The sequence below is a fragment of the Triturus cristatus genome, chromosome 11, assembly GCF_964204655.1.
Source record: "Triturus cristatus chromosome 11, aTriCri1.1, whole genome shotgun sequence".
Lineage (NCBI taxonomy): Eukaryota > Metazoa > Chordata > Amphibia > Caudata > Salamandridae > Triturus > Triturus cristatus.
In genome coordinates this window covers 20,766,036-20,793,877 of record NC_140594.1, presented here as the reverse complement: position 1 = coordinate 20,793,877, position 27,842 = coordinate 20,766,036, and the positions used below count along the sequence as shown (strand labels likewise).

At 49.4% G+C, this 27,842-nt stretch overlaps 1 long non-coding RNA gene across 1 annotated transcript; it reads right to left on the bottom strand.

Moving 5' to 3' along the window:
• On the bottom strand, positions 1–21,965 carry LOC146783169 (uncharacterized). Its single transcript, XR_014970556.1, has 3 exons — positions 21,163–21,965; positions 659–740; positions 1–328 (listed from the first exon to the last, which is right to left on the bottom strand). It is a non-coding gene; the product is annotated as an uncharacterized LOC146783169 (long non-coding RNA).
• Positions 21,966–27,842: the final 5,877 nt, after the last annotated feature.

The following is a 27,842-nucleotide window of genomic DNA, read 5'->3' as shown; positions in this document are numbered from 1 at the left end:
TAGCCCTGAGCAGCAGTGTTCTCCTGTACCAAGAGTCATGTCTTTTTTATTTAACAGAGTTTTATATAGCGCGAACTTGACCCGAATCGGGTATCAGAGTGCTTTCCATAGCATCAGTTGCATTACATGAGGTCACATTCATTTTTGTTAGGCACGGGGAGATTAAGTGATTTGTCCAGAATCACAGGATGTTCAGTGTCCTTGCAGAGACTCGAACCCAGTTCCCCAGATTTGAGGTTGGCGCCCTAGCTGTTGGGCCAACTCTTCTCCCCTGAATTGAAATGAAGACACATGACCGCATCCCTCGGGACAATCCGTAGGTCCCAGCCTGCAAGACAAAAACATGATGAGAAGGTGTGTCCTCCGCACATCAAAGGTCAGAGAGAGAGCGAAGGGGAGAGACAGGGTGAGAGAGAGAGAGAAGAAGAGAGGGGGAGAGAGAGAAGAAGAGAGGGAGAGAGAGAGAAGAAGAGAGGGAGGGAGAGAGAGAGAAGAGAGGGGGAGAGAGAGAGAAGAAGAGAGGGGGGGAGAGTGAAGAAGCAAGGGGGAGAGAGAAGAAGAGAGGGGGAGAAAGAGAAGAAGCAAGGGGGAGAGAGAGAAGAAGAGAGGGGGAGAAAGAGACAGTGACGCGCCTGCGCACCCAGGCCACACTGCTCACCGGCTGCCACCGGTGTGTCTCCAACCACGTGCAGGTATGTCTCGCAGTTCACCAGGTCACACAACTGAGTCAGAGCCGCCAGCTGAAACAGAGTCCAGATACATAATTGGCACAGTACACACACCTGCACAAGACAACATCGCCTGCCCGCCCATGCACACCCAGGCAGAGGCACCCCAACCCCTCCCGCCACCCATCGGAGCATGCCTGCCCATGCACATCCAAGCCTCACTGTTCACCTTCCGCCACCGGCGCGTAGATGGGAGGTCCCACCACATGCCGCTGCAAACCACAAGCTCGGGGCCCGCGGACATGGCACCCTCCACACCATGAAGCAATGCTCCGCAGGCCAACAGGTCTCACGTCTGGTGCTGGGTCCTGATTACTCCATGCCAGAGGACATACCAGTGCACCCGGCACCATCACAGTCTGCACACCCGTTCAGCCCAATGGGTGCTACTAACTCTGGGATCCCTGAAGCGACGCCACGTGGCGGTAGGCCCGCGCTGCCCGCTTGCTCTGGCTATACTGCGGTCCAGCAGGGCACACAAAACCTGAGCTGTCCGGACCGCCAGGACGGGGCATCATCGCAGACTGCACACCCGCTCAGCAGCTTAAGGTGCCACTGACTCAGTGCACCCAAAGTCACCATCCCGTGGCAGGGTGCATGTGCCGGCCGCAATGCTCCGAGTGCCACTAACCCTGTGCAACCCCAGTCAGCGCCACGTGGTGGCAGGCCCGTGCCAGCCGCAAGGCCTCGGGTGCCACTAACCCTGGGCAAGCCCAGTCAGCGCCACATGGCAGTAGGCCCGTGTCGTGCGCCAGGCCTCAGATGCCACCAACCCTGTGCACAACAACTCATGGGCCCTTTATGAATGGGAAGCGTGGAGCGTCCGTCAACCAGTCACCACCGGAAGAGGGGAATGTGATGTCGTCAGCCCCTTATGTTGGCGGAGTCACATGGCCAGTGACGCCTGTGCCGGATGGGTGTGGTGTGTGTGCATACTGATGAATAGACCAGTGACCTGCACACCACCAGCGAGTATACCTGCGACGGGCAGCAATGATGGCCCCCCCTCGGAGCGTAAGCAGAGTGGTCTGGCCTGCCGTACGCCGGACCTGCGCAGGGCCTGCAACAATGACTCGTGGGCTCTGGCCGTGGTCCAGTCCATGTCCGGACAAGGAAGTGACTGATGCGTGTGTCCCTGTTGTAGTGTTCACGGGACCAGGTAATACAAAATGCAATGTCGCACCCTCTGACTAGCATCCTACAGGATGAGCATCATTGACGCAAGGGAAGGCACTGTCCCCACATTCATCCACACATCCATACCTGAATGATGTAAGACATGACACAGCAGTGCGTCACTGGGTGTTTATTTGCACATCCAGTGCAGTTATACAGCTGGAGCGGTACAGGGTAATGCCGAGCACACTACACAATATGGACTCGTGGAGGGCCAGCCAGAGTCCATCCGGTGATGACATGTACTGCGAAAGAGGAAGGGTACAGTCCGCAGTCTGTCCGCCGTGTCATTGTTCGTCGAACAGGATGTGGCAGTCCATGTCGCTGTCTAAGGTGAGTGCATCGGAGTGTATCGGGGGTCAGTGGAAGGTCATTAGGCCATGTGCGGCACCAAGCAGAAACAGGCCAGGTGGCGGAAATTAATGCTAGTGCCTCCTGATCACAAACCCATCCACATCCTCGTCCCCGGATGTGTGCCTTGCCCCCCCTGTGGGTGTTGCAGTCCCGGCTGCGGCACTGTGTGCCACTGACACATCAGGGGCCTGGGTGGAGACGTCTGCCGCACTGTGAGGCACTGACACACCATGGGGCGGGGATGCGGATGGTGTGGGGGCAGCAGCATTCATCAGCGCCACGCCTTGTGGCAGCAATGCCATGATGGAGGTCTGCAGGGCATGATAAATCCCAGCTACCTTCCGATGATGTGCAGCGGTGGCTTCCATCCTTTCCGCCTCCATACCCACCATGTCCTCCATGAGTCTCCACATGTGTGCCAGCTCACGGCTGGTATCACTGGAGCCACTCGGAGCGGACAGCTGTTCTACTCTCCACTTCATGACTCCAGCAATGTCAGTCAGGGCTTGTTGGAGACCATGGGGCGGACATAGACACCTAAGGACGGCGTCCAGTTTGGCAGCCATGAGTTCAAACCCCACCCGCACCTGCTCAGCCATCTCCCTCTGGGCCTCCAGCACACGGCGTTAGAAGGCCATTTGTTGTTCCTGGGGGACTTGGGAGGGTTTTGGGCTGTGGGTGCCTCCTGCTGGGTGGTTTGGATGGTGGGTGGGGTCTCCTCGATGTAGCTGGGCTGCCCTGATCCTGGAGGTGAGTCGCGGATGAGGTCAATGATGTCTAGGAGGGCTTGTGCGTCGATGCTGGTGTTGTCCTCCTGGTCATCAGTGAAGAGTGGCTGGGACTGCTCTGCAGGAGGTGTTGACGATGCCCCTGCGATGTGAAGGGGAGATGGTGTATTATGTATTATGTGTCCACATGTATATAGCCGCATGGTACAGGTTGACTTTCAGACAGCATGGCATTGTACAATGTGACAGTCTGTGGGTCTGGGTGAGGTCCCAGGGTCATTGTGGGTGTGTACTGTGCCCTGCTTGATTGTGCATGTGTGTCATCGTGGCCATCGCCACCGGTCCCCTTAGTACTTGGTGGTCACTCACCCTGTTGCAGTTGTGTTGTGTCCTGTTGAGCAGTGTCTGGTCCCCCGACTCCGGCCAGAAGTATCCACACTGATGACTGTCGACACCAGCTCCTTCATGTCATCCAGCACGAGCTGTGGCGCTAGACCCCCACATCCAGTCTGCATTGCTGCCTTCTGGTTGGCGGAGAGTTTCTCCTTGGTCTTCCGCTTGATGTCATTCCATCGCCTCTTGACCTCGTCCATTGTCCGCTAGTACTCTCCGATGGCATTCACCTTGTCGACGATGTCCCGCCATATTGCAGTTTTGGTGCCCAATGACACGTTGGAGTTGACGAAGAGTTGTTGGTGGTGTTCCATCACCTCCATGACTATGATCCTCTTCGTCTGCAGACTGAACTTCGTCTTGCTCGTTTTCTTGTCCTTGCCCTTCCCTGTCCCTGATATCCCGAACTGGTCGTCCGGGGTGCTTGTGGGGTTGCGCTCGTCCTCTGCGCCTGCTCCGGCTGCTTCCATTGTGCTTGGGTGTAGGTCAGTTTGGGTGTGGGTGTTTTTTCTACTTTTATGGTGATTTTTTCAGCCTGACAGATGTGTGTTGCAGGCCTGGCGCTGCTTATTGCTGATTTTCTCATCGCGCTTTGGCCCATCGCGTGTTTTTTGGTGTTGTGGTTTGTGTTTTTATCTCCTTCGTGGTGGTTGTATCGCGGACATTGTCCGTGGTGTCGGCGGAGAATCGCATGGTGCCGCCTTGTTGTGAATTCCACGTTGACAAAGGTTTTTTTTCCCGTGATGGGCTGCGATATTGGAAGTTGCGTTACGCTACTCTTGCGGTAGTTATCACACGTTCTTGTGAATATCCCCCTCAGTTGTGATCTGTGATTCTTGGGACCATGTTTCCCATGATCCTCAACCAGTCCTCAATCGATGATGTCATTGATCAGAACCCAAGGCTTGCATCGCATTCACGAGACGGCAGCATAGGGAGGAGGATAGGGATACCCTGCAGGTGATCTGGCGAGGGAGATCCTGGACGAAGTAAGTCGTATATGTGACACGCGCTCCTCTCTAATTGTGCATAAGTGCGCTGTGCTTTATCATTGCTCCTCATGAACTTTGATTCATTTAACATGTGTAAACTTTTTCAGGGTGTGACTACAGGACTCCCTCCTCCACCCCTCCATGAGGCACATGATTTAGCTATACAGAGTAAGATCCCGGTGTGAGTGGGTGTGTGTACATATATTCCCTTGAGAAGTAGAAGGTCATAAAGGTAAAACTGTAATGGTGTGCAAATTACAGGGCTTAACTAAGGCACAACGCAGACATTATATGTTTTAGAAGTTGAGCGTGCATGAGCACGGGTGTGTTTGAACGTGTGTATTACCCACAATACTCGTACATGGATGACTGCATTTTGGCATGCAAGCAGTTCGCACAGAATACTTTTTTTAAACAAACACACTCTGACTATTCCGAAAATACTTTTTCATTTCCGATGTTGTGTGGGTATCTATGTTTATCGTATTTGTTACAGTTAGCGCTCTAGCGTTTCCGCTAGAGCGCTGTTGAACGCGCGCAGGTTGCGCTCACGTCGAGGACGTGAGCGCGGTGATAAATAATAAACGGGCGGACGAGCGGCAGTTCGCGCCCAACTAGCAAACTGTGTGTGTGGTCCCTTTTTACGCTGCCAGCGCGCGAGGCCTCCCCTGGGCTCCCCAGGCTACGAGAGTGCTGATCCAGGGCACTACCCCTCCCAGGCAGAGGTCAGGGGTTAAAACACAACACTGGCGACGAGGGGTGACCTCTGAACCCCCTGAAACACCTGCTGCTAGGCAGAACAGCAACAGAGGTCTCGCCTGACGGCGCAGTGCGCTGAACCTGCCCACGTGCAGCGACCGACTCACCAAGTGAGTGGACGACGACGCCTGGTCCATACCAGGGATTTTGACGCCACGATGGGTGATGATGAGATGCCCGGCCCTGCAGGGACACTTCCCCATCACCCCGCGTCCAGAGTGCTACCTCCATTTAGTGAAGCCGCAGACCCCACGACCGCCGCGCCGAGGTGGCAGACATGGTTGGGGAGGCTGGAAAACTACTTCATTGGGTCCAGAGAGACGGATGGAACGGTGAAACGCTCTCTACTACTCCACAACGCGGGAGAAGAGATCTACCTCCTGTTCAAGCACCTGCCTGACACGGGTCCCCCGACGGACTATGCAGCAGCGGTTGCGGCCTTGAACGCACACTTTGACCCCCAGGTCAACCCTGATTACGAACACTTCAAGCTTCGCCAAGCAAACAGCGCGAGGGAGAGTCGGTTGGCGCGTTCCACGCAAGGCTGAGGGTCCTTGCGGACATGCACCTGGTCGGCGACCAGCCAAAGAGGAAATCAGAGCGCAGCTGATCTTGGAGATCAGGAGTAAGACGCTACGAGGCATGATACTTCGCAAACCGAACATCACGATGAACGACATCCTCGTCCTGGCTCGGACTCACGACCTGTCGGCAGCACGTGCAGAGGAAATGGATCTGGCCCTTGTGAAAGGAGCTGCCAGCACGGTGGAGGTCAAAGTGGAGAAAGCAGATGCAGTCCGGAAGAAAGAACGACCACCCAAGCCCCACGACCGGCGGGCCCCCGATCCAGCCAGGTCATGCGGATACTGCGGATACGACGAACACCCCCTCAAGGCGTGCCCAGCCCGTGGGAAAACATGCACCACCAGTGGCATCGACAACCACTTTGCGTCCGTCTGCCGCAGGAAGATGCAACGGGGTAGCCACAAGCGGGACAAGCCGATGAGGAAGCTAGTACAGCAACTATCACACACATCCTTATCGTCGCAGCCATGGCCCAAGAGAGAACCTGTCAGGGAGTACCCAGAATCGGACACTGAGTCCGACGATGAGGGAGAAACATACCTCGTATCGTTTACCAGAGCCCTCAAAAGCACCCGGCGACCTCAACCGCGCTGCGACATATTGATTGCCGGATCAGAGGTGAACGCTGTGATATACACCGGCGCGTCAGTGACAGTTATGGGGGTGCAACAATACAATCGCCTCAGACCACGGCCGGAACTCTGCCCGTCGAAGGCCAAGATCTTCGCTTACGGAAGCGACACGCCGCTTCCGCTGAAGGGCAAGATGAGGGTCGCAGTGCAGTCAGAGAAGGCGGAAATTGTCATCGACATTCATGTCATCAATCAGGAAGTAGGCACACTTCTCAGCGGCCATGCGGCCGAAGATCTAGGACTGATCTCATTCCTCAGAGTGGTCCAGGACCGACAAGTCGACGACTTACTGGGAGAATTTCAGGGCCTATTCTCAGGCCTAGGAAAGATCAAGAGGCCACCAGTACGACTTCATATAGACACCGCTGTGCAACCAACAGCCCTCCGGCACAGGCGCATCCCGTTCCACCTACGCCCATTAGTAGAGGAGGAACTCCGATGGCTGGAGGAACAAGGCGTTATAGAAAAGGTCACGGGACCCACACCCTGGGTGTCGCCAATGGTAATAGCCGAGAAACCACGACAACCTGGGAAGATCCGGCTATGCATCGACATGCGCCTCCCAAACAAGGCCATCACAAGGGAGAGGCACATCACGCCGACCATGGATGACATTGTCTCCGACCTGAACGGTGCCCGATGGTTCTCGAAACTGGACTTAAATGCGGGGTACCACCAACTCACCCTAGCCAAGGAGAGCCGGTACATTACCACCTTCAGCACGCATTTGGGACTACGGCGATACAAGCGCCTTAATTTCGAGATTTCACCGGCAGCCGAAATCTTTCAGAACACAATCAGAGACATCCTGGTCGGACTGCCTGGCATCCTGAACGTGAGTGATGACATCCTCATCTACTCCAAGACAGTCGAGGAGCACTACCGACACGTCCGGGCCACCCTCACGCGCCTCCAAGAGCACGGAGTCACCCTACACCGGGAGAAGTGCCAGCTGTTCCAGCAGAAGATCGAGTTCTTCGGCTACGTTTTTACCAAGGAGGGCATCCAAGTAGACCCTCGAAAGTCGCTAGCCATCAAAACAGCCGCGGCCCCCGCGTCAGTGGCGGAGGTACGCAGTTTCCTAGGGATGGCCACATACTGCCGAAGGTTCGTCCCGAATCTGGCCACCCTAGCTGAGCCCCTGCGACGCCTCACCAAGACCGACGTGGCGTGGCAGTGGACGGACGCCGAAGAGCGAGCCTTCGAGGCGATCAAAGAAGCGCTTCTAGACCAGACAACACTGGTCTACTTTGACCCGACCAAGAAAACCGAAATCCTAGTGGATGCCAGCCCCGTAGGGCTAGGGGCAGTCCTAACACAAGAACAGGAACCCAGACAGTGGTCAACTCTGGCGTACGCTAGCAAGCCCCTCACCGACACGGAGAAGCGATACTCCCAGATCGAGCGGGAAGCACTGGCGATCCGGTGGGGCTGCCGCCATTTCCATCTTTACGTGTGCGGGCACCCATTCACAGTGGTGACGGACCATCAGCCGCTGGTACCGTTGTTCCGGGGAACAGCTCCACACCCGCCCCCACGCATAGAGCGGTGGGCCATCGGTCTTCAACAATATCACATGAATGTAGTGTACCGGCCAGGGGCCAAGAACCCGGCAGACTTTCTGTCCCGCCACCCAGAACACGACGGTGCACCCGAGCACAGGGACACTGAGGACGACGCCGAGGAACACCTCGACATGGTGGCGGCCTTGACGTGCCCCAGGGCCATTACGCTTGGAGAACTCCAAGAAGTAGCCGACCAAGACCCCGTGATATTCAAGGTCAAGAATACCATCCTCGAGGGAAACTGGCAATCGTTTCTACAAACGGCAAACTCGTGGGCCAGTGGAGACCATGAGGATCTTCAACACATGTGGAGGGTACGACACGAGCTGAGCGTGACCAGAGGGGGACTCCTTCTAAGAGGTTCCTGAATCGTCATTCCAGGAGCACTTCGGACAAGAGCGACCCAGTTAGCACACAAGGGGCACTAAGGTACAGAGAAGATGAAGGCCCGGATGAGGGAGAAAGTCTGGTTCCCGGGTATGGACGACTACGTCTCCGACACCGTCCGCAGCTGCCAGTCATGCCAGCTAACAGGGGAACCCCAACCACCGGCACCCATCATAACTGAAGAGCACGGGCACGCCCTCTGGGAGAAGATCAGCGTGGACTTTGGGAGCCTACCCGACGGGCGAGTCACCCTCGTCATCATGGACAGCTATTCGAAGTACCCCATTGCTGAAGCCCTACCGTCCACCGCGTTTGTACATGTGAAACCTGCCCTGGAGAAGGTATTTGGGATGTTCGGGTACCCCGAGGAACTGCGGAGTGACAATGGACCCCCGTTCCAAGGGCACGAGTTCGAAGAGCTCTTGAGGACACACGGCGTCAGACACAGGCGCATCACCCCGCAATGGCCCCAAGCCAATGGGGAGGTGGAGCGGTTTATGCGCACCATCAATAAGGTACTACGCATCGCTGTGTCCGAACAACTAGACCCAGAGAAAGAACTACAGCGATTCCTAGGGGAATACCGCAGCACTCCCCACTGCTCCACCCGACAAGCCCCCTGGGCACTGATGTTCCAAGGAGCTCGCAGGGATGGGCTACCAGTAGCCCCAGGCTGGGTAGCACCGCCCTTCAGCGAGGAAGAAGCGTTCCGAAGGCGCCAAAGGCAAAACGACAGAGTCAGAGAGGCTCGGAGGGCCGTAACCCGAGAAGTTCAAGAAGGTGACACAGTGGTCCTCAAAGAGCGCCGGCCAGGAGGAAAGTTTAAAACCCGGTATGAAAAAGGATACTGGAGAGTGGTGGACCGCCGAGGGACCATGGTGACAGCGCGTCGAGGGAGAGACCTGGTCACCCGGAACATATCGTGGTTCAAGGTGGTGAGGAGGCCCGCAGATAACCCCGTGACAGCAGATCTCGACATGGACCACGACTTGGGAGACGACTCAGGGGACACATCCCGCTCCGACCCACGGAGCAACACAGACTCTGAGCCAGGTGGCGCCGATGGCACCGGAGGTGGACCAAGGCAAGAAGTAACACCGGAAACCTCGGCCCCAGGCGCCCGAAGGGCCACCAGGTATGAGCTGAGGGAGAACCCCAGGCCCAGCAGTCGGCTGAGAGACTTTGCGTGCCAAGTAAGTGACGCAGCGAAGTAATAACAGAACTGTTGTCAAGGACTGAGTTGAGAAGGGATGTTACAGTTAGCGCTCTAGCGCAGGTTGCGCTCACGTCGAGGACGTGAGCGCGGTGATAAATAATAAACGGGCGGACGAGCGGCAGTTCGCGCCCAACTGTGTGTGTGGTCCCTTTTTACGCTGCCAGCGCGCGAGGCCTCCCCTGGGCTCCCCAGGCTACGAGAGTGCTGATCCAGGGCACTACCCCTCCCAGGCAGAGGTCAGGGGTTAAAACACAACAGTATTCACTTCACCATCCATCCTGGTGTGTTCTAGATAGTTTCCTCTTGGCACAGAAGGATCCGGATTGGAACAAGGGTCAACCAGGTACTGTACGTATGCATGTAATTAGCAGGCATGTAATAGGGAAGCACTGTAGGGGCATATAGGGTTCAATTTGGTCCTGAAGAAAGCCCTGGCCCCTGTTGGGGCCAGTTGGGGGCTGAAACATGTCGACCTGATTGATAAAATAGACCTGATTGTTTATAACTGGACAATTAGCACCGTAGCAGGGCTATCATTGTACCACTCCTTTTGCTTTTTAACCATCCCTCCTCCACCAAGGACTACAAGTTTAAATTGAACCAGATGGTGGTAGGGATTTTGATTGGACGCCCTTTTCTTCTTTTCTGCTTATTTTCCTGCTAATGCTTGACCTACAGCCCTAATATGGGCTCGTTTGCCATTAGAGAATTCTTTGGTGAACGTGGGATGGTTATGACGAAGCCTGACACCTGAATGTTGTGTGAGGCCATTCTGTAAATTTTCTCTCACAATTTTGTGGGTCCATAGTATTGGATGCACAGAGTAGCTAGAGTTTTTCCTCTGTGAAGGAACACCTACATTATAAGGTGAAAGGCCCCCACAAGAGGTTGGGCTAGTAACGTTGGGGCTCGTTCATTCCTTTAGTGGAAGTTTCCTAAAGCTTGACAAGTTGTTCTTGGCTGTAAGCGGTACAGGAAGGGAGTTCCATAACTTGGCAGTGAGGAAGACAGATGTCCTGCCTCCCCCTCTCGCTCTCCTTATTTTTGGAACTGCTAAAGAGATAGATTATTTAATCTTAGTCCTCTTGTGGCTCTATGGGAAGTGATAAACTGTGGTAGGGCAGGCGGCGTCGATGCATGTCTCAGCTTATGTGCGATGCATAAGGCCTTGGATTCTATGCGTCTCTTGATGGGTAACCAATGCAGTTGTCCGAGAGCCTGTTGTGCTGAGTTCTTCTTGAGGATCTCCAAGGGCCATATTTTGTATTACCTGTAATCTCTTTATGACATAGGCTGGACTGCCTAGGTATAGGGAGTTGCTGTCATCAAGGCGTGAAAGTATCAATCCCGGAACAACCGTTCTATGACACTCCAGTGGCAGCCATCTCAGCGTCTTTCTCAGGGATCCGAGCGGGCCAAAACAGGTATCCACTATCTTCTTGGCTAGAGAGTTCATTGTCCAATCTTTGTCTAGTATGGCTCTTGGTTCTTTACCTCGTGTTTGGGAGTAGGGCGTATGCTATATTATGTGGTTCAGAGTGTTACATACATTTCGTATTAGGACTTACATGTAAGATGTATGATAGACTCTGTAAACACAGAGTCTGACATACATCATGGAACCACTAGTGCCCAGCCAAAGCACCTCTACCTTTGATTAATTTGACCCCTATGCATCCAATGTGACTATGCAACCTTCCTATGGACACCTACTTATGTATGGAACCTGAGCTGTGCACTTCACCCTCATTATATACCATGGATGGCTCTACCACTGCCAGGTTTGTGAACGGTTCCGTGTTACGCTCATAGAAACGGTTTGTTTTGTTGGGAGCTCTACACTGGAACGTTGCACAGACCATGAGAGTTGCATGAAAATAAAATATCACGTATGGGCTGGGACGAAGACACGGAATGCTTGACAAGCTCTGCCATGGAGTGGACTACATTGCTTGTGGGGGGGCTGGTGAGGTGGGTGCTGGCCCCTGTAGCCCCCCAAGCTCCTGCTCCAAGCAGCCAGGTGCTCTGCTCTTCTCTCCAAGACTGTGCAGAAGCTCGACTCTCACCCCCTATAATCTCTTTCTCGCCTGGCCCTTGCTGTGGGAGATAAGCCAGTTAGCGGCTTCGCTTGGCCTGAGATCCCTCCATATGGGTCAATGAGGGATCAGGTCTGTGCTGAGTGAAAGGGCTGATCCCAGAAGGCTGCTGTGCATGAAGCCCTTTAAAGATGGAAGTCACAGGAGCAAATCTTCTGGCACACATTTCCGTTTTTCTTCTGGATGGTCCTTGTGAACTAGTAAAGGTTACCTTTCTGGCCATCTTTAGGTCTGGCTTGATAGCGCAGCTGTCACCGTACCTTATGGAATGAACCTAAAATGGGCTTTCAGGAGTACTACAGGGATGGGGCTTGGCTCCGCCTCCATGCTGGTGGACAGAAGTACATGTTTTGAATGGGTAGAAGTTGTGTGACTCCACAGAAAAAGTGCTATTCCTCCAAGAGCGGTAATGTTTGTTTATCAAGGTGTGCGGCCCAGAGCTCTTTATAAAATCTAACTCTTGTGTTACAACAGACCTTGACCTTTAGATCAAACACAGGCCACACCAACGCCACATGTCTCCTAGATCAGTGTTTCCCAAACTATAGGCTGTGAGACAATCGTTGGTGGGTCGCAAAAGTACCCGCAATAATTAACGATGCCATTAAATTCTGTATTTCACTTGTCACAGTTTCTGTACTTCAAAGACAGAGGGCCAATGTCAGGCGATGTCTGCTGTTCCTTTATTTTTAACCTGGGGACTGGAGTTTAAAAGCTTCTCCGAGTTTACAGTCAGAGGAAGAAAAGTAAAGTGAATTATGTAACAACTTGTTGGGGTAGATGAAGTGTGAAAGAAAAGGCTGTAGGAGTTTATTGTTTCATAACACACAACAAAATGTAATACCTGTAAACTAACTGTACACATCCACCAGTTAGGAAAGCAAAATGAAGCTCTTTTTAGTAATTCAGATGTGTGATTGACGCAGAGATTTGAATAGACTCAAAACACTATTTGGTTTTGCACAAATGATCGATAGTCACTGAATCCCGATCTCCACACCTTATCATTCGTGTGCTGTATAGTTTTTTCAGTGAAGCTGCGTCCGTCCAAATTAAGAGGCCATTCCATTGGAAGTTGTGCGGTCTGTAAATGACAATGCGCGACCCCACCATGCCTTACTTACCACACCATCCTTACTTTCCACACCATGCCTTACTTACCACACCATCCTTACTTACCACACCATCCTTACTTACCACACCATGACTTACCACACCATGACTTACTTACCACACCATGCCTTCCTTACCACACCATGACTTACCACACCATGCCTTACTTACCACACCGTCCTTACTTACCACACCATGCCTTACTTACCACACCATCCTTACTTACCACACCATGCCTTACCACACCATGCCTTACTTACCACACCATGCCGTACCACACCATGCCTTACTTACCACACCATGCCTTACCACACCATGCCTTACTTACCACACCATGCCTTCCTTACCACACCATGACTTACCACACCATGCCTTACTTACCACACCATGCCTTACTTACCACACCATCCTTACTTACCACACCATCCTTACTTACTACACCATGCCTTACTTGCCACACCATCCTTACTTACCACACCATCCTTACTTACCACACCATGACTTAATTACCACACCATGCCTTACTTACCACACCATCCTTACTTACCACACCATGCCTTACCACACCATGCCTTACTTACCACACCATGCCGTACCACACCATGCCTTACTTACCACACCATCCTTATTTACCACACCATGCCTTACTTACCACACCATGCTTTACCACACCATGCCTTACTTACCACACCATGCCTTCCTTACCACACCATGATTTACCACACCATGCCTTACTTACCACACCATGCCTTACTTACCACACCATCCTTACTTACCACACCATCCTTACTTACCACACCATGCCTTACTTACCACACCGTCCTTACTTACCACACCATGACTTACTTGCCACACCATGCCTTACTTACCTCACCAAGCCTTACTTACCACACCATCTTTACTTATATTTAAACCTCGCCCGCCTCATGCCCATTGATGCTAGATGGGTCACAAGCTTTTATTGGGTCGTGGTTCTAAAAGGTTTGAGTTGATTAGATAATGATGGCGTTTGTTCTTCTCTCAAAGCAGCCCACACGGGAGGAGCAGGCAGGTGCACTTGCAACGTGTCCTGTATTGCAGTCCCTGCCGCCTCCCCTTTCCATCACCTTCCAAGATACCTGAACATGGCATTCCTTGTGAGAACGGTGTTTTATTTTCCAGTTCCTAGATTTAAAATTTATGGTCTGTAGGGGCTTTTAAAAAAAATATTTTTTATTGGTTTCACAACATAAACACCATTGATACATTCCGTTTTACAGCAAGAGACGGCAGCGCCAGCAGGAGGAGCGGTGTGGTTGCGCCTGGATGTCTCATCCCAGACCTCAGCGCCGGGCGCAGATAGGGACAGAGCTCCGGACCGTCCTTGGTTCAGGCTGCGTTTAACCTTCCGCAGGGCCTCATTACAGCGTGACTGGGGTGAATGGAGGTATGGGGGAGGGGCGGGGGCTCGGTAACGGTGGTGAGTTGTGGAGAGCGATGTGGGCCTCATGAGGGAGGTCGCATTGGCATATGGGGTGTTAGTTGTGTGAGAGTGGGCGAACGAGTACTGTGGGTGAATGTTAATGTGAGTATCCCTGACTGGGGTAGTGATTATACTGTATGTGGGGGGCGCATGGTGCATTCACAGGGGTAGATCGACGCTTCCCATCTCCTGCCGGAAGTGTGTAAGTAGGGTGGCCCACTGGGGGAGAGAGGTATTTCGCACAGCTGTTTTACCTCCTCTTAACGCAGGGCCTCTTCTTCTGCAACTCCCCATTTGTGCAAAGCTCTCTCCCACACATCCACTGGGGGGAGGGGGGGTTGCGGGGGAGCACCAGTGAAGTGTGAGTGTGCTTTCAGCTAGGGTCTCAAAGTGGGTGCGTATTTTGTTTTTGTTTCTTTTGCTTCTGTAGAGGCTTTTTTTTTTTAGCTCTTAGGCTCTCAAAAGTTAATTTAACTATTAATTTTAATTTATTATTACATTTTTAAGACTTACATTACTAACATTATATTTAATTTACTTCAAATGCAACATTTTAATAAATTAAATTAATTTACTTTTTTGATGTATTGTAAATTTTTAATTATCCTGTCCGGTTTCTTAAATACCCCTTTAGGCCCCTAGAACTACCATTCCAGAACCCTACAGACAACTTGCCACCCTGTAAGGCTGCCTCTCCCTGAACCCTAAATACCTCTTACTACCTATACATACTACCATTTTGTGAACCATAAGAACCCTTACTACTGCTAAACTCTCTCCTTCCCTAAACCTTAAATACTCATTGTTACTGATTATTGCTGCCCTTCCATGGCTCCTAAAAACCCTCATGACTCCTTACAGCAAACCTTCCCAAATCCCTAAAATCCCCATGCAACCCCTCACCCTTCCCTGAACCTTAAAAACTCTTATTACCCATTACAGCTGCCCACTTCTTAACCTAAAGATTCCTTACTACTCCCTACCACTACCCTTTCCTGAACCATACAACTCTTACTACTCCTTAATGCCCTGAAAACCCTTTACTAACCGGTACTGGTACAATCCACCATCCATGACATCTTAAAGATCCCTTACTACCTCTTAACACTTCCCTTTCCTGAACCCTAAAACTCCTTACTACTCCTTTCTTTAAGCTACCCTTCGCTGATCCTTAAAAGCACCTTCCTGCCCCTAGTGACACCCTTTCCTGAACCCTTCAACGTCCTTACAATCTCTTAACGCTCACTCAGTGACTCGGCCTGCTGATATCAAGGAAACTCAAGGGTGAAAACCTCTGAACGCTCACTCAGTGACTCGGCCTGCTGATATCAAGGAAGCCTATGGGTGAAAACCTCTTAACGCTCACTCAGTGACTCGGCCTGCTGATATCAAGGAGGCCTATGGGTGAAAACCTCTTAACGCTCACTCAGTGACTCGGCTTGCTGATATCAAGGAAGACTATGGGTGAAAACCTCTTAACGCTCACTCAGTGACTCGGCCTGCTGAAACAAGGAGGCCTATGGGTTAAACCATCTTAACGCTCACTCAGTGTCTCGGCCTGCTGAAACAAGGAGGCCTATGGGTGAAAACCTCTTAATGCTCACTCAGTGACTCGGCCTGCTGAAATCAAGGAAACTCAATGGTGAAAAACCTCTTAACGCTCACTCAGTGACTCAGACTGCTGAAACAAGGAGGCCTATGGGTGAAAACCTCTTAACCCTCATTCAGTGACTCGGCCTGCTGATATCAAGGAAGACTATGGGTGAAAACCTCTTAACGCTAAATCAGTGACTCGGCCTGCTGATATCAAGGAGGCCTATGGGTGAAAACCTCTTAACGCTCACTCAGTGACTCGGCCTGCTGAAACAAGGAGGCCTATGGGTGAAAACATCTTAACGCTCACTCAGTGACTCAGACTGCTGAAACAAGGAGGCCTATGGGTGAAAACCTCTTAACCCTCACTCAGTGACTCGGCCTGCTGATATCAAGGAAGACTATGGGTGAAAACCTCTTTTTTTTTTTTAGTTTAAAAGAACTTTATTAGGCACAGGAAAATGAGTATGTAATACAAAATGTCGGGTAGGAGGGGGGGAAGGGAAGGGGGTGGAAGGGTAAGGAGGGGGAGTACAGAATACAATATGTCAAAGAGAGTTTACAACAAAGTAGAATTGGTAAGAGAGAGTTTACAATAAAATAGTAAAATAGCAATCGTGGGTGTATTAAAGGAAGTAAAAAAAAAAAGAAAAAATTGCATCAATCCTATCTAATTAATTAGGTACAGAAAAGGAACAGGAAAGTAAACACAAATGAAAAAATTGTGGAATTTTAGAAGGGTATCATGGGGGTTTAAGAACCTCTTGTTGATCAGGCGATGGTCGAGAGGAACGAGAAACACAATTATCTAAATATAACGTAATAGGATGCCATAAGTCTGCACGTTTGGTTGCTGAGTGAACAGAAGAAATAAAAGCATTATTGAGTCTATGATTATGGCAAACATTATACCACCATGCTTTGAAAGAAATTTTGGATGTATCTTTCCAATTAACAGTGATCTGCTGGAAGGCAATGGCAATTAGTAAATCAACAATACGAACATACATGTCTACATTGTCCCAACTAGGGGATAAACTACCCAAGAACAATTGAGTAAGAGAGAAGGGAATGCAAGTGTGAAAGATAACATTAACTTGAGCCCACACCTGTAGCCAAAATTCACGAACATGCTTGCAATGAAATAGCATATGAGGCAATGTAGCGTTAGGTGAACCACATGACCAGCAATTGTCTGAGGTATTGGGAAATCGATTGTGTAATGTAGAAGGCGTGTGAAGTAGTCTGTTGTAAATAAAAAACAGGGATTGTGTCAGGGAGGCAGCTCTAGAGGTTTTACGGATTTTTGTCCATATTCTGTCCCATAGAGATATCGGCCAGTTTGTTCCGAGGTCAATTTCCCACTGGGATTCAACCTTGGACTTAGATCTGAGTAGCTTATGCGCATGAAGATGTTTATAGATGAGAGATGCTTTGGGAGTAGCACGCAAGATAGAGTGAAGTTGAGAGATAGGGTTAAGCGGAACAGGAATGAGCGGGGAAACCGAGAGCCGCTCATAAACCTCCAATACCGCAGCCCTGAGTACAAGATACTTGGAAAGAAAGGAAAAAGGCAAGTCAAAGGAGGAACGAAGATCAGGAAAAGAGAGAAAGGTGGAACCAGAGAAAAGCTGCGAGATCCAGACTAATCCTCGGCGTCTCCAAGATTTCCAATAAAAGGGCTTACGACCAATTAAAAGATATTTATTATGCCAAATGGTGGAAGCAAGGAAATCAGCAACCGTTTTAGGGGGACCGGGGGTGGCAGACAATAAAAGCTTAAGGGTGTATTTATGGATAGAAGAAGGGAGCATTGAAGGTTTGCGGGAAAAAGCAATATATTCTGCAAAGGAAAACGGAGAGAGAAGAGCGCGCTCAACCTTAACCCATAGGGGGCAAGGAGACGTGGGATCTTGTAACCAGAGGGAAGCTTGACGTAACAAAAAGGCCTTCTGATAAGCAGGGAAATCGGGGAAATTGACACCACCTTCAGAGGCGGGGCGAATAAGCCTAGCAAGAGACATTCTAGGTTTTTTAGAGTTCCATAAAAATGAAGATAACGTTGAGTTGACCTTTTTAAAGAATTTCATTGGGATGGGGACAGGAATATTAGAAAGCGTATAAAGAATAATGGGGGAAATCATCATTTTAATAGTGTCAAGACGGCCCCACCAGGATAGGTATAAGGGATGCCACCTTGCAGTGAGATCGGCAATTTTTTGTGCGCACTTGGACATACACAAAGAAACCGTGTCCGAAACAGAGGGGGTGATATATAAACCCAGGTATTTGATGTGGGAAGGACACCAAGTAAACTGAGATTCACTAAAATCTTGTTTGAAAGTAAATTTGGTCAGAGGAAGGATCTCACATTTGTCATGGTTAAGTTTGTATCCAGAAATAGAGGAATAGTTTCGGACTTCATTTAGAAAGGCAGGGACGGATTCTGCAGGATTGGAGAGAAAGAGTAAAATATCATCCGCATAAGCAGCAAGTTTAATGTGTGAATCTGCAATCTGAAAACCACAAATATCAGGATTTTGGCGCAATTTGGACAAAAACGGCTCTAGCGCAAGGTTAAAAAGAAAAGGGGACAAAGGGCAGCCCTGGCGAACGCCTCGGCCTAAATCAAAATAAGAGGAGATTTGACCATTCGCAAAAACAGCAGCCCTGGGATGAGAGTATAACAGGGAAACTAAGGAAATAAATCTAGGGCCAAAGCCAAACCAGGTAAGGGTATGAAAGAGATAACGCCACTCGACCCGATCAAACGCCTTTTCAGCGTCAAGGGCAATCGCTGCAAGTGAGTGCTGACAACGGGAGGACTTTGATAGGATGTTAAATAAAAGTCTGGTGTTGTCCGTAATATGTCGGCCTTTGACAAACCCAGATTGTTCATCGCCAAGAAGATCGGGGAGAAGGTGATCCAATCGGATCGCTAACGCTTTAGCGAAGAGTTTATAGTCAATGTTGACTAAGGATATGGGCCTGTAATTTTTGCAGTATTTTACATCTTTCCCAGGCTTAGGTATGAGACAAATGTGGGCGTCTGAGAATGTCCCCGAGGAGGCGCCATGATCAATAAAAGTATGAAGAAGGGAATGAAGCCGTGGAATCAATAACTTAGAAAAGTGAAGGTAAAATTCAACGGTAAAACCGTCAGGGCCGGGAGCCTTATTGGGTTTGAGATGTTGCAGTGCAGTGAATAATTCCTTCTGTGTGACATCAGACTCTAGAGAGGAAAGATCAATGGGGAAGTTGGGTGGCTTGTGAATGGTTGAGAAAAAATCAGCAAGGGAGTTGGGGGAGGGTTGAGTTTCAGATGTGTATAAGGTCTTATAGAAGCGTGAGAATTCAGCAAGAATATCAACATCCGTGTATTTCAAGTTGTCAGCGGAGTCATATACAGATTCAATGTTTAACTTGTTATGTTTGATCTTCAAATAATTAGCTAGAAGCTTCCCTGCTTTATTCCTTCCCCCATAGAATTTAGCAGTAGACTTCAACAAGTACAAGGAAGCATCCTCTGTGGACTTCTCATTGAATTTCATTTTTGCAGCAACAAGAGCTTTCAAGCTGTCAGCCGAGTGTGATGTAAAGTAGGTGTGTTCCAATTTCTTGATGTCAGAAAGGAGCTGCTTAGTGACCCTACGCGCAGTCTTGCGTTTGTCCGCAACGTAGCGAATAATAAAGTCACGTGCAGCTGCTTTAAAAGCATCCCAGATAATGTGGTCAGGGAGGGCATCGTCTGTGTTGATCAAAAAGTATTCATCAAAGAAAGAGGTAAAAGTGGTTGTAAATTTGGGATCGGCAAGGAGGGAATTGTTAAACCGCCATCTTCTAGGGGCGTCAGTTTTAGGAAGTATGTCAAGACTTGTAAGCACAGGGGCATGATCGGAGAGTAGTATTGGACCTATCTCCGAGTGTAAAAGTGATTGGGCGAGGTTGTGTGAGACAAAGATGTAGTCAAGTCGTGACTGGGAATGGTGACAAGGAGAATAAAAAGTGTACTCCCGTAGCTTTGGATTGCAAAGGCGCCAGGAGTCTACTAGCTTGTGTTGCGAAATAGCATGAGTAAACAGCTTGTGTGGTCTATTGGGAGTGTGGGGGGTCAAGGACACTCTGTCGACAAAGGGATCAAGAGGCTGATTACAGTCCCCCGCCAAAATAAAATTGTGATCGACAAATTTTGTTAAAAGTGGGGAAAAATCAGCCCAAAAAGAAGGTTCACCTGTGGTGGGGCCATAGACATTGAGCAAAGAAATTGGAACACCTCTAAGTGACAACTTGGTGTAGACCCATCGGCCGGAAGTATCCGAGTCGTGGGTGAGGATCTGAAAGGGGAGAGACTTGCGACATAGGATTGCCACACCATTTCGTTTGCCATCGCCTTGTGAATAGAATAATTCACCCACCCATCCACGTTTAAGCTTAACAGACTCTACATCAGTTAAATGCGTTTCTTGAAGGAAAGCAATATCAACATTCAATTTAGCTAGATGTGTTAAAATCCGTTGACGCTTAATAGGAGAATTGATACCCTTCACATTCCAAGACAATATATTCAATGACATAATAGTAGCTTATTTCCAAAAAAGCTGAAAACGCAAAGCAATGAAAGAAAAACCCATGAAAAGGAGAAGAGATACAGAGAAAGAAGAAAAAACATTAAGGACATGCTGAAGTAAAGGAACCAAAATAGGTAAGCAACAATGCAAGCAGAAGTAAGGAAGAGAGAATAAGTGGCAACAGTATCAAAATTAGCCCATACAGCCACGAATGGGAGGGAGGTTGAGGGAAGAACGTAACTAAAAGAACATGAGCTGTAACTCTTACAAATGCTAAATACGTCAATCCAAGATAAGAAAATAAGATTTAAACATATGTGCAAAAATAGGAACAAGGAAAGAGGAAAGAGGGAGGAAGGAACAAAGAAACAGGGATAAAGAAAGGATAAAGCATATAGGTGAGAAACAAGCTCGTGAGGAAAGGGGAAAAGAGAAAGAAAGTAAAAGTGGAAGAAGGAGGAAACAGATGAAAGAAGGGAGATGAATAGAAGATACATAGAAGTCAGGAAGGTAGAAAAGAAAATACAAGATGGTGCTGAGATCCAAGAAAGCAGAAAATAAAATTCAGAAAAATCGATAAGCAAGTGTGAGTGAGGGAGAGGATTGAAAAATCGAAGAATGTAATGAAAACGAATGAAACTGGACCGAGATAGCCAATAAACAATGAAAATAAGCAAGGAAAGAGTGAAAAGTAAGGAAAAAGATCGCATGGAGAGTGCTAATACCAATACATTTGAAAGTATGAGAAAGGAGATCAAGGTAAAAAAGACTAAGATAGGAACAAACGTGATATAATAATACTGAGGAATACTCACAAGGGATCGTTGAATAAATGCATATTCAGGTACAGGAACAGACAAGGGTACACGTGGATGCGGGGAGAGGGAGGTAGGGCCAACTGGAGAAGGCAGGACACTCGGGGTCAAGGGAACGTCCAACCAAAGACACGGGACGGAACGCATAACATAGATCTGTGGAAGAAAAAAAAAAGGGGGACAGGAATAAATGGCAACAGATAATAAGGGCGAGAGATATGGAACAAATAGGAGATACTTCTATGAAGAACAAGCCCTCAACAAGAGAATAAACAAAGTGAATCAACAGGATTAAGGAAACTAAAACGAGCAAAAAGAAACTGGAGCATCAATATAAGAATTCAGGGAAAAGTCATGGTGGAAAGGAAGATGATGGACCAGAAAGTTCCATATCCGCCTGTCCGCAAGAGTTTAGGTAACTTCGGAGTCTCTCAGGCTGTTCGTAGGTCGTAGTCTTGTTATTGTGGGTGACTTTAAATAAGCAAGGATGAAAAAGACCATATCTGGCACCAATGGAACGAAGGTCAGGTCGCATATCCAAGAAGGCCTTACGGCGGGCTGCAGTTGCTCTGGCGAAAAACAAATTGGAGCCGGACCAGGTGATGCGAGGAGAGGCTCTGGCCGCGGATAGAACTTTCAGTAGGTCAGTGTATTCCAAAAAATACATTATAACACCTCTGGGCTTCACTGACGGAGAAAGAGAGGAGGGAGCTCGTCCCAACCTGTGTGCTCGCTGGATGTTGAGAGGGTTGTCGCCAGGTAAATGCAGAATCTTTGGAAGAAAAGATTTTTAAAAAGTGATGGGGTCGTTTCCCTCACAGCCCTCTGCAAGGCCATAAAGACGAAGGTTGTTGCGCCTGTTGCGGTTTTCTAATTCTTCCACCTGCTTCTGAAGGGTAGAAATTTGCGTGTGTAGAACTGTGACCTTGGTGGCTGAGTCCTGAAGAGAAGAGATGTTCCGCTCTACCGTTGACACTCGCTCATCCATTCGGGTCCAGTTGTCCGTGAGAACCTGCAACTTAGCGTTGGTCTCCTCCATGAAGGGGCGCAGGGCCCGTATCTCCTCAAGAATTAGTTCCATCGAGATGGCCGCAGAGGGCTTGGGAGGCGAAGGTGGATCTTTTTTTAACCGTTTAGGTGTTGTCTTAGCTGAGGACTGTGCAGAGAGATCTATATTCAGCGACATCTCGTTGCTGGGTGGAAGCTGAGAGGCTTCCAGATTAGCCAACTCCGTAAAAAGCTTAGAGTTTTTGATGTAGTTGCGTTTCTGGGTTTTGCCGGAGCTTTCGGCCATAAATGTAATTTCAAAAAATAGATGACGACCACCAACAAGGTATGAAGAAGAGCAATAGGGAGATTTGTTATAACGAAGTGCCAGTCCAGTCAAGCAGTTCTGTCAAAAAAGCCAGGAGACGTAGGCAAAGAACACAAAATGGCCGCCAGATATGAGGAAAGTAAATTAAGTCCGAAAAAACAATATATTAAGCAATTAATGGAAATAATCACCCATCACTGCTGATTCACTGCAAGTTGTTTGCTGAGGATTCTTAAGGCATGCTTCATCAAGTGCACCATGAACGAGCTGCTGAAGGAGTCACTCGCGGAAAAAAACAAAATGGCGGTCGCGGCCGTTGCCGAGCCGCGAATACGAAGAAAAAGCTGATAAAATGCAATGTAAGTGCATTTCAACAATGAAGAGGGCCTCAAAACAGTCCAGAGCCCTTCCGACGCATCAGGTTCTCCTTCGCGGCTTGCAGCATGCGTGCGAACCGCCCGTAATCTCCGGTGTGAACGGAGCCCTCACACCAACGCCGCCATCTCCTCGGGCGCCTAGCCACGCCCCCCGATGGGGGGTGAAAACCTCTTAACGCTAAATCAGTGACTCGGCCTGCTGAAACAAGGAGGCCTATGGGTGAAAACATCTTAACGCTCACTCAGTGACTCAGACTGCTTAAACAAGGAGGCCTATGGGTGAAAACCTCTTAACCCTCACTCAGTGACTCGGCCTGCTGATATCAAGGAAGACTATGGGTGAAAACCTCTTAACGCTAAATCAGTGACTCGGCCTGCTGATATCAAGGAGGCCTATGGGTGAAAACCTCTTAACGCTCACTCAGTGACTCGGCCTGCTGATATCAAGGAAGACTATGGGTGAAAACCTCTTAACGCTAAATCAGTGACTCGGCCTGCTGATATCAAGGAGGCCTATGGGTGAAAACCTCTTAACGCTCACTCAGTGACTCGGCCTGCTGAAACAAGGAGGCCTATGGGTGAAAACATCTTAACGCTCACTCAGTGACTCGGCCTGCTGAAACAAGGAGACCTATGGGTGAGATATTGGGAGGCATTGGGAATCAAAATACAGATTCACCCAATAATTCCTCATTTCCTAATGCGCCCCTCAGGGTCCTAATTGTGGCCGTTGTTATGTATATGGCCACCTCTCTCCCCACAGTTATCAATCCCCAGATACCGGGAACTATGGGGTGAACTTCCTGAGTGATATTGGGGAAGTCGTTATTGGGCTTGAGTGGCATCGAGCAACTATGAAAAGCCCTGCTCTTTAAACAGTTCGAAGAACGCTCTAAGGGCATCAGTCGGGACACTCTCAGGACTGATGTACAGCGAAGCCCTCGGGCATTACCCCTGGGGAGGAATGAGCCCTGCGCCCCTAATGGAGTCATTTGCAGAGTTTCGGATGTTTCGCTGCGATAGCGCAGTTCAATAATAGCGTTGCCACAGCTAGTTATCATGAGTGCGCAAACCTGGAGGTAAATGTGCAACCATTCTTTCTATGTCTATTTCTGCAATGATTGGCTTGGAAATAGCACTTTTTTTTTTACTTGTGCCCCGGCACTAATAAGCACATAATTTAAAGACCCCCAAAGTGTTGTGTCCATGAATGACAAAGTGACCCCAATATTAGTGCATGACTATTCGAAATGTTTCATAATAGTGGCGCCTCGGTGTACAGCAACCTTCCCTTTTTGGGTCTGGCTTGAGACCTCAGCTGCCCGGATCACATCTTTGTAGTCATTCTTTAGAATAAGCATAGGGTGGGCTTTGGATTGGCTCCATCCTGAGCAGTGCTGGTCTCCCATCTCATGCCGTCAGCTGCCGATGCCTCATCCCGCCTTCCAGCAAGGGCTCCCAGTAGAATGCACGAGCGATGATTCCGAATCTGAAAAATAAACATATCTATGCTGTTTGTCACAGACACTTCTTGTTCTCCTCTGTGCATTTAACACATAAAACAACATCTGGCTGCTGTTTCACAGCATTGGAAAGTCAGTACGACAGATTTGAATGTGATGGACAACATTTGTGCATATAATGCATGCAGGCGCATTTGAGAATGCCTGTCTTTAAATGTTTGGGAACATTATAGCCCTGATGCTTGTTCGCTAATTTGGTGTCACCACCAGACCCATCCTCGTTTCATTAAAGCGCCAGCCCTGTCTCTGCTTTCATGTGGAGCTCTTCCCCAAAAATTCTCTTGTTTTGTTTAATAACATTTCCACCCACCTCAATGGGTGTATGTGTGTGAATGTTTGTGTGTGGGTGTGTGTGTATGTGGTGTTTGTGGAGTGTGTGTGTGTATGGTGTGGAGTGTGTGGAGTGTGTGTGTATGGTGTGGTGTTTTTGGAGTGTGTGTGGTGTTTGTGGAGTGTGTGTGTGTGTTTGTGGAGTGTGTATTGTGTGGTGTTTGTGGAGTGTGTGTGTGGTGTAGTGTTTGTGGAGTGTGTGTGGTGTTTGTGGAGTGTGTGTGTGGTGTTTGTGGAGTGTGTGTGGTGTTTGTGGAGTATGTGTGGTGTTTGTGGAGTGTGTGTGTGTGGTGTGGTGTTTGTGGAGTGTGTGTGTGTATGGTGTGGTGTTTCTGGAGTGTGTGTGTGTGGTGTTTGTGGAGTATGTGTGTGTGGTGGGGTGTTTGTGGAGTGTGTGTGTGTGCGTGCGTGTTGCTTGGTTTACCAGTCTTCTGTACAGGTCCCAAAGCAGAGATGCTATTTGTTACATAAATACTCCTAAATTGAAGGTGTTACTCTCTCATAACTCATTGTGGTATTTCACCTGTAGCGATAAATCCACGTGAAATACCTCAAGTCGCACTTCCAAACATGTCCGGGATTGAATTATTGGGTCGGAGAACTCCGGACCCAATGCTTTTTTAAATAAAAAAATGTGTATCTTGGCAGTTCCAAAACGTATATTGGTGAGATCACGGGATATCTGCAGTTCAGCCCCATTACCATAGAATATTCTTACAGTATTACTTATTAGTGCTTGGCAGCAATTAGACATTCAGTAATGTATATTGATCTTGGCTCAGTGTTCTGCGACCAGTTAACTCCTGTGGTATACATCGGCAGCCTGGGGTCTGTCTCTCTGTGTTTCCTGATACCGCAGTGTCTCACTATGGGGCATATTATCAAGACAGGCGATAACATTTTTTACCGCTTCAGCGGCAGAAAACTGCCGCTAAAACGTCGATAATGTTCTTGATAATATGCTCTATGGAATTCCAATTGAAGCCCATGTTAACCGTCCTTCACATCTAACCTGAGCTTCATTTGGAATTCCATAGAGCACATTATCAAGCCCATTATCGCCGTTTTAGCGGCAGTTTTCTGCCGCTAAAGCGGCGATAATTGTATCACCCTGCTTGATAATATGCCCCTATGTATCCAGGTTATGTTTAGATTTGTAACTCAGCAGTATTGAGTGGAAATCGGCTAAAATCTTAAATATAAACAGGGCAACTTGTGAAACGAGTCAAGCTTGTTTCCGCAGGTGGGTGTCTCAATGGTGATACTTTTATTGAGGGGGGTAGGTGGGTGTGTGGGGTCTGCGCTGGGCGAAAGGGGGCTTCTTGTTTACTGAGAGCAGCCGTGCGGGGTTTTAGCCAGTGGTGCACCGATTACTGTGCGTTTGCTCCTGTCTGGGGTCCGTCGATCACTTTGGTTATTTTGCCCATCCCTTGAATAGTTTTGGGCACTCTGCCCAGTGTCCTTACAGTTCCTTCTTCACCAGATTCATTATCTTCTAGTGCTAGGCTCTCCCAGGTTCTCTCTGGTTCCTTCCAGTGGTCCACTATGGGCCGCTTCCGCACTCCCCTCGCCTCTTCTCTGGAAAGTGTCCTCCACTCTGCCTCGATCCAGCTCGTGACGTCTCGTTTCCTCATCTCTACCTGTGGACCGTTTCTGGTTTTCCAGGCCATCGCCACTCATCTCTTTGTCAGAGCCATAGCTGGGTCTATAAATCTGTTCCCTACCTTCGGTTTCGGTGGGCGTGGAACTAGGCCCAGTGGGCACACCTCCGCAGAGCTATCCAGTGGTCTCTCTAGGGCCACCCCTGTCAGTTTCACTACTTCAGCGCAGAAGGGAGACCGTGTCAGACAATTCCACACCATGTGGATAAAGTCCACGTCCTGTTGGTCACATCTCTGGCACTTACGCATCTCCCCTAGGCCTGGGCAAAAATGTCGTTTCGTTCGCGGAAATTGCGATAATTTGACATTTTTGCGTTCCGCGGAGAGCGCGAAAATGTCAAAAATTCCGGTTTCCGCAGCTTGGCGATAATTTGTTTCTTGCTCGCGCTGTAAAATGATACATTCTCGCGCGCGCGCGATCGCCTTACCTGAATCCCTGCGTTCGCCGACAAGTTTTCTTGATCCGGTCGCGTTCTCCATGAGATGTTGTATTGTTTTTAGCCATTTGCGCTGTCTCGCGACAGTTCGCGCCCGCAGTGACGTCATGCGTCGCGCGATCACGTCTTTCTTCTCGCGATCATGCACCGCGAGAACAACTCAAAACAAGATGGCCGCGCCCGCAAGCAACCACATGGGTAAGTTGGCGACCCGCAACCATGCAGAAAATCTCGCGAACATGCCGGAAAAAAACTTCCGCATCTTCGCGATATTTCTGCTTGTTTGCGATAATTTTAAACATTCTCGCGATAATTTGCGAAGGTTAATTCCGCAAATTCCGCCCACCCCTAATCTCCCCTCCATGTATTATTCTAAGCCTATGCGGAGTTGGATAGGTCAAACGTATGTAATTAAACTGAATGTACTTCAACCTTGTGTTACGGGATATTGACTTAGGAGAAGCTAAGACTCTCTCCCAATCTCGGTCTGTGAGTTGCCTGTTCAGGGCGTGTTCCCGGCGGCCTCTGATTTTAGGTACTGGCTCCAGTGATGCCTCCACTAGGGCCATGTAGAACCACTTCACCTGCTGCTTAGCAGCTCCCAGGGAAAGCAGTGCATGTAGTAGGGGATCTGTGTCTGGTTCTTCCCTACGTCCACCCCATAGATCTCCAAATGTGTGGGCCAGGGCTTCATGCTGCAAGAACTGCCCACTGGTAATCCATATTGATCCACTGGTTCCACAAAGGGGATCGGCGCCTTCTCCTGCAGCAGTCTCCGGCAGTCTTTAAGCCCACCTCTATCCATTCCGTTAGCTGCGCAGGGGTGGATATCTGGCACGGGGTTCCATGTGGGAGGCCCACCAAGGGGAGCCGTGGTGTGTAGTTGGAGATCTCGGGCAGTCTAGCCATACTTGTCTTCCAGCACTGTAGTGCTGCGTTTTGTAGCATCGATCTATAGCGGGTCCCCACCTTGTGATCTAGTACCTTGGCTAGCAGGAGGGCGGAATTTCCACCTAACCTCCCCAGAAATGTTCCCT